Source organism: Psammomys obesus, unplaced genomic scaffold, assembly GCF_907164565.1.
Source record: "Psammomys obesus unplaced genomic scaffold, mPsaObe1.curated_primary_1811, whole genome shotgun sequence".
Classification (NCBI taxonomy): domain Eukaryota; kingdom Metazoa; phylum Chordata; class Mammalia; order Rodentia; family Muridae; genus Psammomys; species Psammomys obesus.
In genome coordinates, this window is record NW_026596356.1 from 1,457,466 (window position 1) to 1,469,574 (window position 12,109).

Sequence of the window (12,109 nt, forward strand, 5' to 3'; positions counted from 1 at the left end):
TAAACAACAAATTTGTAACCAAAACGTTAATCCCAAGGATTCTCACAAACATATTACAAATGACAGCATTAAAAAAAAGATTCTTGAACAGCAACTCAAAAGTTTAACCCTACAACGTACCCTTAAACTGGTAGGACACTGGTATCTTGGTTTTACATTTCCAAACAAAGAATGTTCAATTTCTGCCAGTTGTTTGTGTATCATTGGCACATCACACTTTAACCTGGCAGGATCTAGGCTTATTTCAGTCTGTGGAAAATTAAAGTTCAAACCAAATTCAATCTTGCTCAAGGGAACTTCTGCAAACTGGTCTTCTCTTTCCTCTCAGTTGACCTAGATGGGCTAGAGACCTAGAGAAGGATGGAGAAGGCTTGTGATTTCCCTCACGAGACAGAGACCTTTCTCTTCTCTCTCGCTCCGGCTTCAAGAGAAGCTTCTCCTTCTTGGAGATCTGCACCGAGGTGGAGGACTCCTCTTAAGGTAATCATCTCGAGGGCGACGACCCCAAGAAGGAGGTGGGCCACGATATTGACTTCTTTTTTCACCATTCGACAATTCCATGCTTACATGGTAGCCACATAGTGGTCTTTCATTTAGCTCTCGGACAGCATCAGCACCATTCTTGGGGAGCCTCAAATTCAACAAAAGCAAAGCCAGGAGGGTTTCGAGAAACCCACACCCTTCAGAGTGGTCCGTAATAGCCGAAAGCCCATTCTAATTCAGTCTTGTTCCCATTGTTTCCAAGATCACCTACATAACACTTAGAGTCCAATGGACAGGAATCACACTGCATTTCGAGACCCTGGGTTCAAAAAGCTGAAGGATACAAAATGAAAAAAGTGTAATTAATAAAAAATTTTAAAAAAATACAAAAAAAAAAGCTGAAGCTCAAACCCTAATGCTCCAATAGGCCCCCCACTCACCTCCAGCTCTGCTCTGAAGGATGCTCACCATCCCACGTCATCCACAAAATGGCCAACTTTGTGGATTTGAAGCCTAGAGCAAGCATCACTTATTACATGACCCCTCCTACCCATAGTCTACTGAAAATTAAGTTCTCTCCATTTTGAAACTAGGAACTACGTAAGAAGGCTACGAGTCAGAATCAAATTTCCTAACAACTTATTCCTAATCTTTATCTTATTGGCTTGTCTCTAGCCTTAAAAAACACTATGACTCCTTTTGTTTTGTTTTGATCATGAGTATTTGGTTCTTACACGTCACTGACCTCTACTTTGAAGGAAGAGGCTCTACTTCCTCTGCTCTCACCTTGAGTTTCATTTTATGGATCATGGGGATTAAACTCAGGTTGTCTGGATTGATTGCCAAGCATCTCTACCCCCTGAGCAATCTAACCTGTCCAGCAACTATAATTTTTATATGAGTTATTGGTTTGAATGAGATGGTTTGAAGGAGAATGCTCCCCCAAATAGGCCCATATATTTGAGTGTTTGATCACCAGTTGGTGGAACTGTTTGGAAAGGATTAGGAGGTGGGGCTTTTTCAGGATGGGCCTTTCCCAGGTTTAAGTCTCTCACTCTCTGACAGGTGTTTATAGATCAGATGCAAATTCTTAGCTTGCTCTGATAATCATGGATGGACTCACCCTATGAAATTGTAAGCAAGCCCCCAATAAACTCTTTTTTTTTCTATAAGTTGTCTTTGTCATGTGTTTGTTATGTCAATAAAAAAGTAACTAAGACAGTTATTATTTAATGATCATCTATTCTGAACTTCTAAAATCTTTTCATTGAAATAGGTTTAGAAGATATTCGTTCTTGAAATTCAACAACTGTGCTGAGGAGGTGGCGACCTTGGTACAATGCATGTCACATTCACTAACATGAGCACCAACATTCACATAAGAAGCTAAACATAGCAGTATGCATCTGTAACCACAGTGCTATGGCTGAGGACAAAGACCATCAAAGCCCTGAATCATGTTAATGAGCCAGCCTCACTGAATCATGAGCCCCAGATTTAATGAGAGACACTGTTTCAAAAATATAAAAGGTAGAGAGTTATCAAGAAGAATACCTACCTGGCCTCTGGCCTCTACATGCACATGCATATATGTGCATAGCCATATTCATGTGTGTACATGCACATACCACATGAACCTATTTGTGTAACACCGGAGAATGAGAATTTAACAACTGTGTCTTTCCTATTAACATACAATAATGTTTAACAGAAATAAGAATCTGCCTTTTATATAAGGATAAAAAGGCTAAGAAAGAAATAGGGAAACCACACTTTTCACAATAGCCACAAATAATATAAAACATCTTGGTGTAACTCTAAGCAAATAAAAAAGCTGTATGACAACTTCAAATTTTTAAAGAAAAAATTGAAGAAGACATCAGAAGATGGAACTATCTCCCATGCTCATGGATCAGTAGGATTAACATAGTAAAAATGGCCATCTGATTGCTTTTACAGAATATAGTTCCCATCAGAATTCCAATACAATTCTTTACAGACCTTGAAAGAACAATGCTCTGCTTCATTTGGAAAAGTAAAAGACCCAGGATAGCTAAAACAATTCTATATAACAAAAGAACTTCTGGATGTATCACCATCCCTGATCTACACATGAAAAACACATGGTATTGGCACAAAAACAAACAGGTTGATCAATGAAATTGAATTGAAAAACACAGAAATAAGAACACTTGATTTTTGACAAAGAAGCTAAAACCATACAATGGAAAAAAGAAAGCATATTCAGCAAATGGTGTTGGTCTAACTAGATGCCCACATCCAAAAGAAAAATGCAAATAGATCCATATTTATCATCCCACACAAAACTCAAGTTCAAGTGGATCAAAGTCTTCAACATAAAACCAGATACACTAAATCTAATAGAAGGGAAAGTATAAAATAGCCTTCTGAACAGAACACTAACAGCTCAGGCACTAAGATCAACAATTAATAAATGGGACCTCATGAAGCTGAAAGGCTTCAGTAAGTCAAAAGACACTGTCAAGAGGACAAAAACAGCAGCCTACAGATTGGGAAAAGATCTTCACCAACTCTACATCCAGCAGAGGGCTAATACTCAAAATATATAAAGAACTCAAAAAATTAAATACCAACAAACCAAAATTACCCAATTAAAAATGGGTTACAGAACTAAATAAAGAATTCTCAACAGAAGACTCTCAAATGGCCAAGAAGAGCTGGAGAGGACAGGAACTCCACAAGGAGAGCAACAGAACAAGAAAATTTGAACACAGGGAACTTCCCAGAGACTCATACTCCAACCAAGGACTATTCATGGAGATAACCTAGAACCCCTGCACAGATGTAGCCCATGGCAGTTCAATGTCCAAGTGGGTTACATAATAATGGGAAGAGGGACTGCCTCTGACATAATCTGATTGGCCTGCTCTTTGATCACCAGCCTCTGAGGAAGGAGCAGCCTTACCAGGCCACAGAAGATGACAATGCAGCCACTTCTAATGATCAGAAAGAAGGAGAGGAGGACCTCCCTTATCACTGGACTTGGGGAGGGACATGCATGTAGAAAGGGGAGGGGAGGGAGGGTGGGATCGGGAGGGGAGGAGGGAGGAGCTTATGGGGGATACAAAATGAATAAAGTGTAATTAATAAAAGTTAAATAAAAAATTAAAAAAAAAGAAATGGTCAACATCCTCAGTCATCAGGGAAATACAAATCAAAATGACTCTGAGATTCCATCTTACACCAAAAACTCAAGTGATGATAAATGCTGACAAGGATATGGATCAAGGGGAACACTCATTCACTGCTGGTAGGAATGCAAACTTGTACAACCACTTTGGAAATCAATCTGTTGGTTTTTCAGAAAACTTGGAATAGTTCTACCTCAAGACCCAGCTATATACTGGTATATACCCAGCTATATACTCCTGGGTTTATGCCCAAAAGATGCTCTACTTTACCATAAGGACATATGCTCAACTATGTTCATAGCAGCTTTATTTCTAATACCAAGAAATGGAACCATTAACCAATGATCATGAATGGGCTGGACCTAGGCCCTCTATACATATGTAGCACATGTGCAGCTTGCTCATCATATGGGTCCTCTACCAATGGGAGTGGGGCCTGTCTATGACTCTGATACCTGCCTTTGGATCCCTTTCCCCTAGCTGAGCTGTCTAGTCTGTCCTCACTGGGAGATGATGCACTTTGTCCTGCTGTAACTGGATGTGCCAGGATGATTTGGTACCCATGGGGCACCTCCCCTGAGGAGAAGGGAAGGAGTAGGGGGACATGAGGGTGGGACTGGGAGATGAAGAGGGAGTGAGCGGTGATCAGGCTATAGAATTATTAAATAAATAATTAATGAAAAGTAAGTGCATATTCAAAGGTATTATGGATAACAGTGAAAATGGAGCTGATATATTTTCTTTTTTTACTAATAATGGAATGGCTATACTCATCCTAATGTATCCATTTAGTGTAATATGGTAGAGCCCAATAATTAATTATTTTTAAGGGCTACATCTTTGTCCTTGTGCAAATTCATACTCTCATTTTTCTGCAAGATGCACAGACTTTCTCTGACTTACTTACTTTAAGGAAATGATTTCATGCTCATGAAGGTCACACAGAACTCTAGTAGATTTCAGAAGCTCTGCAAATGTTATCTCACACTCTATGTAGTCTCATAAACCTCAACACCAACCCTTTTGTGTCTGTTGCTCCTTCATCTTTGCTGAGTTTTGACACTTGCAGTGATATCCAGTTCTCTTCTCACTGTATTTCAGCAACTGCAGGTCAGCTCCTCCTGATCCTCTGCAGAGCTGGTTTTCCTACCCGGGCTTTGTACACAGGTGCCTTTGATGTGGGTGCTCCTTGCTCTATGCTTTTAAATAAAGATTTCCATGCTCCTGTTCCCAGTCCTACCGTGCAGCAGTACACCTGCAGAGGTCATACATGGAACTCTGACTACACAGGCTTTTAGCATGCATTCATGGGAATGGAGGAGAAACAGTCTGTGCCCTTCCTACAAAAAGGGATGCCAGAAAATCATGTTAGAATGTGTAGTTTCACAGATAGAATAGTAATAGCTAGTCACGAGATTGACATCCTTGAAGTCAGTCTGTGTTGAAGTAGTGACAGGGACCGTGAGCAGGGGCCTTACCTGGCTCAGACTTCTCCCTGGGTTGATCTGAGGATGAATAGAAGGGAAGCTCTTAGAACTACTCAGATCTCCACATAGGTCAACTATTGTCTACAGAGGGCTTTGCAGACACTTCTTGCTATGACCTATCTTAGGGGAATGAATTGGAAGTAGGTGGCTGGCATTCCTAGTGAAAGGGAGCCCCTTTCAAAAAGATGCTTAGACCACTGGAATATAAATTACGGTATAGTTGGCAGATCTATGTCAGGGTAATACTGAATACTGATAAAAATAAATATTTACCTCTGACAAAGTAAAGGAAGAAGGTAGTGCCTTATATCTCAATATTTAGCTTGTTGATTTAATGTCTGGGAGGAAACTAGTCCCTCTTATGGGCTGAGAAAAGACTTCATTCTCTTATGGTTACATACCTGACGTTGGTTGCTTCCATCATCTCTGTGACAGAATACCTATCAGAGCAGCTTAAGGGAAAAAAGATTTATTGTGGCTCACAGTTATCATTCATGATGGCTGGAGAGCTACAAAGAAGTTCATTGCAGCAGGAGCATGAAGTGACATGTCCTCCTCATGTTTCTGTGGATCGGAAAGCAGAGATCTCCAGACTCTGCCCAGAGTGATCCTCCTCCAAAAGGCATGCCTCTTGCTTCAAAGGTTCATAGCCTCCCAAAACAGCACCCTAAGCTCAAGGACCAGCTGTTTTCACACAGGTCTTAGGGTGGGGATACACACTAAACATAGTCCTTAATATCTCTGGTGAACAGCAGGTTATATTCTTTTCATCCATGTATCCCTGGGTTTAGCATAGCCTCTGGCACAATTGGTATTTAATATACATTGGTGAATGGGCAATGACAATTTCTTTTTCTCATTGGCTGCATCCTAGTCTTTTAGTGCTGTTTTATCTGTGGCTATGTCTACTGCACAAAGACAGATGCATCCTTCCTCAGTAGAACATTTCCCCAGGCAGGGTGGTCCAATTTAGCCATCTGATTTTCCGTGCATCCAGCATCACCTGAGCCCTGTCTGCTGTGATCAGACTTGTCCTCATCCATCTCCTCAGCAAACCATTTTATCAGACCTCCCAGCCACACATTACCCCAGTCTTCCTTCTCAAAATGCCCCAAATGCAAGTTTACCTTTTAAAATATATATCTCTGCCCTAGACATCCTTAAACCATCTCCCACATATCAGATTGCCTAAGAAGCCCCTCAAATCCAAGATGTTCAAAGCTGAGTATTCAACCCTCCTGAAACAAGCCCATGTGCTCTCCTGGTTGTCCTGGCTAATCAGCTGGATAAATTGAGTTATCTTTGTTTTCCTTTTATTCCACTGATTTCAAGGTTTTATACCCTTTCAAGTTGTCTTACTTGTTTCCTTAATTTGAGTGAGTATTAATAAGAATAATATGATAATAACAATAGTAGTAATAACAGCCATAATGGTGACAATGACAATGATGATATAGCCTGCCTGTTGGGCACTTACTGCACGCTAAACACTCTTCCAGATCCTTATATGTCCTGATTTATGGACTCTTCAAAACACTCTTGTGAAGCCTTATTATACTGAGATGGAAACCAAGGCACAAGAGGTTAGATAATGTGGTCTTCATTAGCATGGCTGGCCGAGTGGAAGTGATGCTTCAGCTTGGGAACCCGCACTCAATATACTCCCACGTCAGGTAATCTTGATTCTTACATTTTGTCCTTTCTATTTTAAGAATTCTTTCTTTAACATTTCCACAAATTTCCGGTCTATAGAAATAACTATTATTTAAATTGAATTTTCACTAGTGTCATTGACTGCCAGTATTCCTTGCATATCAAATTTTTGGTGTTTTGAGATCTTTATGCTAATGCAATTTTCATTTGACTGGACTGCCTTAATGGATTTCTATTGTTTTTAGAAAGAAAATAGGAGTGTGATACTTTCTGAGTGTTTTCATCTAAAAGTATGAATCTATTGCTGTCATGAGTGAACAAAATTTGATTGGATATGGTAATGTGAAATTATCATTTATTTCCCTCTATACACCCACTAATAGCACTCCACTGGGAGGTTATTTCCAATATCATAGGTGAAGACATTACTGCCAGTCCTGTTATTTTTTAAGTAATGCATAAACATTTGGATTTCATCTTTTATTTCTAAAATGTCACCAAGAAATGCATGTGTGTACATGTTTTTCGGTAATCTTGCCTAATATTTGCCTTTTCAGTTTGGAGAAAAATTCTTGAAATTCAATTTTTATTGTCGTTTTTCCTTCTTTCTTTCATTTTTTCAATGATTCTTACCCCTTCAAGAACAATGTTCCCCACCCCTTCTTCCCCCCACCATAGGCAAGGCTTCTGTAAAAGCTTGTGTAATCTTGACTTATAAATCTAGAGAAATAGCAGCTTCTCTTTATTTTTCCTAAAAATGTCATAGGTGGGCTGAGGCTACAGGTCAGTTTGTAGATTGTTTAACTAATATGCACAAAGCTATAGGGTTAATCTATAGCACAGCATAAGGCCATTGTGTTGGCCTTTTAAAATCCCAACACTGGGGAAATGGAGGTAGAAAGATCAAAAGTTCAAGGTCAGCCTTCGCTACATAGCAAATTTGAGGACAGCTTAAGCTTCATGAGACAGTCTCAAAGTAAATAAAAGATCATAGGTGAAAATTGGACAGGCCCTTTCATGCATGTTCAGTGGCTAAGTAGAGCTTTAGCACTTGTAAGTCTCTAGCCCACAGAGGATAGACTGATCTGTGAGGTTGTGGTAGATGGACAAGTTAACCCCACCAGGCTATAAATGAGGGAGGGCCAGAAACGTGTCAGCTAAGTAGGCCCCTTATAGCGGCAGGCATCTGTGTAGGGAGATCTGACTTCCAGCTCTGGTTAGCTCTGGGAAAGAGCAACTATAAGCAGGTGGCACAGACCTGAGTGAGGGGCCAAGTTATACCACCTGACCAGCTTCTGCTGCTTTCAGCAGCTGATGGCAGGCTCCCTTGACACCTTCTCTGTGTGCACCTGGAGTTGCAGGAAGTCCAGTTTGGCTCCTCTCTCTTTCCCAAAGATAATAACAACTGAGCTTTGATTTTCCTTCAGTCTTTGTTGGACTGCTCCAGTAGTAAATGAAACTTGTGTTTTCCTTTCTCAGAATTGTACATAGTTTTATAATTGATTTTTCCTAAATTTAAACTTGTGATTAAAGTATATATTTATATATTACAATTTATTCACTGTGTATCCCAGCTGTAGCCCCCTCCATCTCCTCCCAGTCCCACCCACCCTCCCTCTTCTCTTCCTATTCTCCTTCCCTAGTCCACTGATAGGGGAGGACCTCCTTCTCTTCTATCTGACCCTAACTTATCAATTCTCATCAGGGCTGGCTGCATCATCTTCCTCTGTGGCCTGGCAGGACTGCATCCCCCAGAGGGAGCTGATCAAAGAGCCAACCACTGAGTTCATATCAGAGACAACCCCTGACCCCCTTACTAGGGACCCCACTTGGAAACTGAGCAGAGGTTCTAGGTCCTCTCCATGCATGGTCCTTGGTTGAAGTATCGGTCTCTGTAGGATTCCCTGGACCCAGGTTTTATGGCTCTGTTGGTCTCCTTGTGTAGTGTCTGTCCCCTCCAGGTCTTTCTATCTCCCTGTCCTTCCATAAGGTTTCCTTAACAATGCCCAAAGTTTGGTTATGAGTCTCATTATCTCCTTCTATACCCTGATGGGTAGAGTCTTTCAAAGGTCCCCTGTGGAAGGCTCCTGTCCTGTTCCTTGTCTTCTCCTACTTCCAATGGCTATGCTGTTTGCCCTTCTGAGTGAGGTTTCAGGCACAAAGCAAGCCTCAACAGATACAAGAAGATTGAAATAATCCCTTGTGCCATATCAGACCACCATGATCTAAAACTAGGCCTCAACAATAACAGAAATAACAAAAGAGCCCCCACACACATGGAAACTGAACAACTTTCTACTCAATGACAACTTGGTCAAGGAGGAAATAAAAAAAGAAATTAAAGACTTCCTATAATTCAGTGAAAATGAAGGTACAACTTGCCCTAACTCATGGGGCACAATGAAAGCAGTGCTAGGAGAAGGTTCATAGCACTGAGCGCCTTCATAAAGAAATTTGAGGCCTCTCATACAAGCAAGTTAATGGCACACCTGAAAGCACTAGAAAAAAAAAAAAAAAAAGGAGATACACCCAGGAGGAGTGAAAATAATCAAATTTAGGGCTGAGATCAATAAGTTAGAAACAAAGAGAACAATTCAAAGAATCAGCAAAACCAAGAGCTGGTTCTTTGAGAAAATCAACAAGATAGACAAACCCTTAGCCAAATTAACTAACAGACAAAGGGACACTTGTGCAAAATCAGAAATGAAAAGGGGAACATAACAACAGATACTGAGGAAATCCAAAGAATCGTTAGGTCCTACATTTATCTTAAGAATTGGCTAAGGGGACTGGAGAGATGGCTCAGTACTTAACAATGCTAAGTGTTCTTGCAGAAGACCTGGCTTCAGTTTCCATTACCCATAGATGGCTTCCATTCCAGGGGCTCCTGTCTTCTGGCTGTATGTTGTATCAGGCACACAGGTGGTACATATACATAATGAAGGCAAATACTCATGCAAATAAAAATAAATAAGCCTTTAAAAATAATGAATTATAGTCTCAGTTCACTCACTCCCTGTCCCTAATCCCATGGGCCTCAGAATGCTCATGTTATCTTGACCAGCTGGCCCTCACTCCTGGAGTTCTTTTACGTAAACCATAAGTCAGGTTAGACTTGCTATGAAGAAAAGGAAAAAAAAAAAAAAGCTAAAAACAGCTCTCTTATTTCTTCTGAGTTGTATAGGAAAGGATGTTCAAAACAGATCAGCAGGATAAGACACAGGGGTATGAAAAGCATGATAGAATCTGGAACATTCTGAATTTATGAAGCTATGAAGCGTCTGATGTGTCTTCGAGAGACGAAGCTCCAAGAGCTGGGCAGCAGCCAGACCATGAGGTGTTTTTAATGCCATGACAAAGACTTTGAACGTTATCCAGAAGGCAATCGGAACTTGAAGGCTTTTAAGGAAGGAGCAATAAGATTTAGACATGTGCTTTAAGCAGATCACTCTAGCAGCAGTGTGGGAAATGAGAGGGGGAAGGGAAAATGGAGCGAGGGAACCCATTAGGAAGCTATTAAAAAGGTTTGGGTGAGAATTTATGAGACACAACTAGAGTCGGTAGCAATGTGGGAAGTAGAAGGCTTGAAAGCTTCTTATCAAGTAGAATAAACAAAGATGCTTTTTGATTCTAGGATGAGGTGAAGCCGGAGTGTAGAATGGCTGGGTTACCTAAGGCAATCAGATTAAGGATGGAAGGTGACACAGTACCTAATTTGTCCAAAATATTTGAGTGCACGTGCCCAAGCATCACATGGACATGCCAAAATAGTTCAATAGGGCATCATACACAGGGGCACCAAAAGCATATGGTTAGCTTATAGGGAAGCAACTACTAAAACAAATACAATTGGGTGTTATTTTTTTTATTAATTTTATATATGTGTATGAAGCTGCCTCAGACTGTGTATGCCACATGTGTGCATATGCCTGAGGAGGCCACGGGGCATCAGATTCCCCTGGAATTGGAGTCTTAGACAGTTGTGAGCTATCTGGTGTGGGTTCTGGCAACTAGATCCTGGTCCTATGCAAGAGCAGTGTAAGTTTTTAGTAAGTGGACCATCTCCCTAGTCCCCTCAATTTGGGCTTCGTAATGCTAAACTGATTTAGAGATAAAGAACAGAAATCTAGAATCTCAGGCCTAATGGCCAAAGCTAAATGAAGTTAGAAAGGAAACATGAAGTAAAAATAAAAGATAAAGAAGGGAGATTTAAAGTACAAAATGCCAAACAAGCTGGGAACTAAAACATGTCTCGTGCTCAGTAGTTAAGAGCAATGGCTGCTCTTGCAGAGGACCTGGATTCCATTTTCTGGCATCCACTTGGAGCCTCACAGCCACCTGGAACTCCAGCTCCGGGGGACCTAGTGCTTTCTTCAGGCCTCAGTAGGCACCAGGCATGAATGTGGTGTGTGCGCACACACACACATGCATGCCCACACACTCATGAACATAAAAAATAAATAAATCTTAAAAGTTTAATTTAAGATCAAGGTAGTCCCAGGATGGCAAGGAGTTCTAATTTCTTCCCTTAGAATTGTATTGGCTTTGGCTAATTGCCCTTTGAACTGGTTTTAGAGGAAGTACTCAAAGTCAGAAGGAAGTCTCTGAGAAGAAAAGGTGTGATTGGTTATTGCTGGAAGCGAATAGCACCAAGTTCCTGAAAATGTGAGGAAATTCTGAGCTAACCCTGTCCCACAGAGTGGGTGGAGGCAAATGAAAAGAAGAACCTCAATGTTGCAGGGAGCTCACCTGACCTCTGCAAAAGAATAGGTGGAAGTCCAGCATGGTAGCACACTCTAGTGACCCCATCACTGCCTGGGTGGAAGCAAGATGTCCAGGAGTGCAAAGCTAGCCTCACTTATGCATCCAGTTTGAGGCCAGTGTAGTCTACATGAGACTGCCTTTAAACAAACAAACAAATAACAAAAGCAGATGGAAAAGTCTAAGACAACTGAACAGGCTTGAAAAAGGTGACTTCTAGACAGGAAGTGTTAGATACTGAGGGTTCCTCTAGGTCCTCCTTGTTGGAAAATGGTCCTCACTTTTTTTTTAACTCCAGAAAGGCTAAAACACAAGTTGTTCATGGCTAAGTCCCTCAGCAGATATTGTGCATGTAAGATGTCACGTTTCTTCCCTTCGGAAACCCGCAGTTGGTCACATCAGTGTAGGACAGTCAGGGTCCATCCTTGTCTCACTTCAAGAAACCTTGTAAGGGTCATTCCAACTTCCATGCTCCCATAGAACTGCCTGGAAGCTCAGCACCATTGCGCCCCACACCTGGCCTCTTCTTGGCAGATTCTGGTGTCCTTGGGG

At 41.1% G+C, this 12,109-nt stretch overlaps 1 pseudogene; it reads right to left on the minus strand.

Moving 5' to 3' along the window:
• Window positions 1–287: 287 nt before the first annotated feature.
• Window positions 288–793, minus strand: LOC129669255 (serine/arginine-rich splicing factor 3-like; annotated as a pseudogene).
• Between the last annotated feature and the right edge of the window lie 11,316 nt (window positions 794–12,109).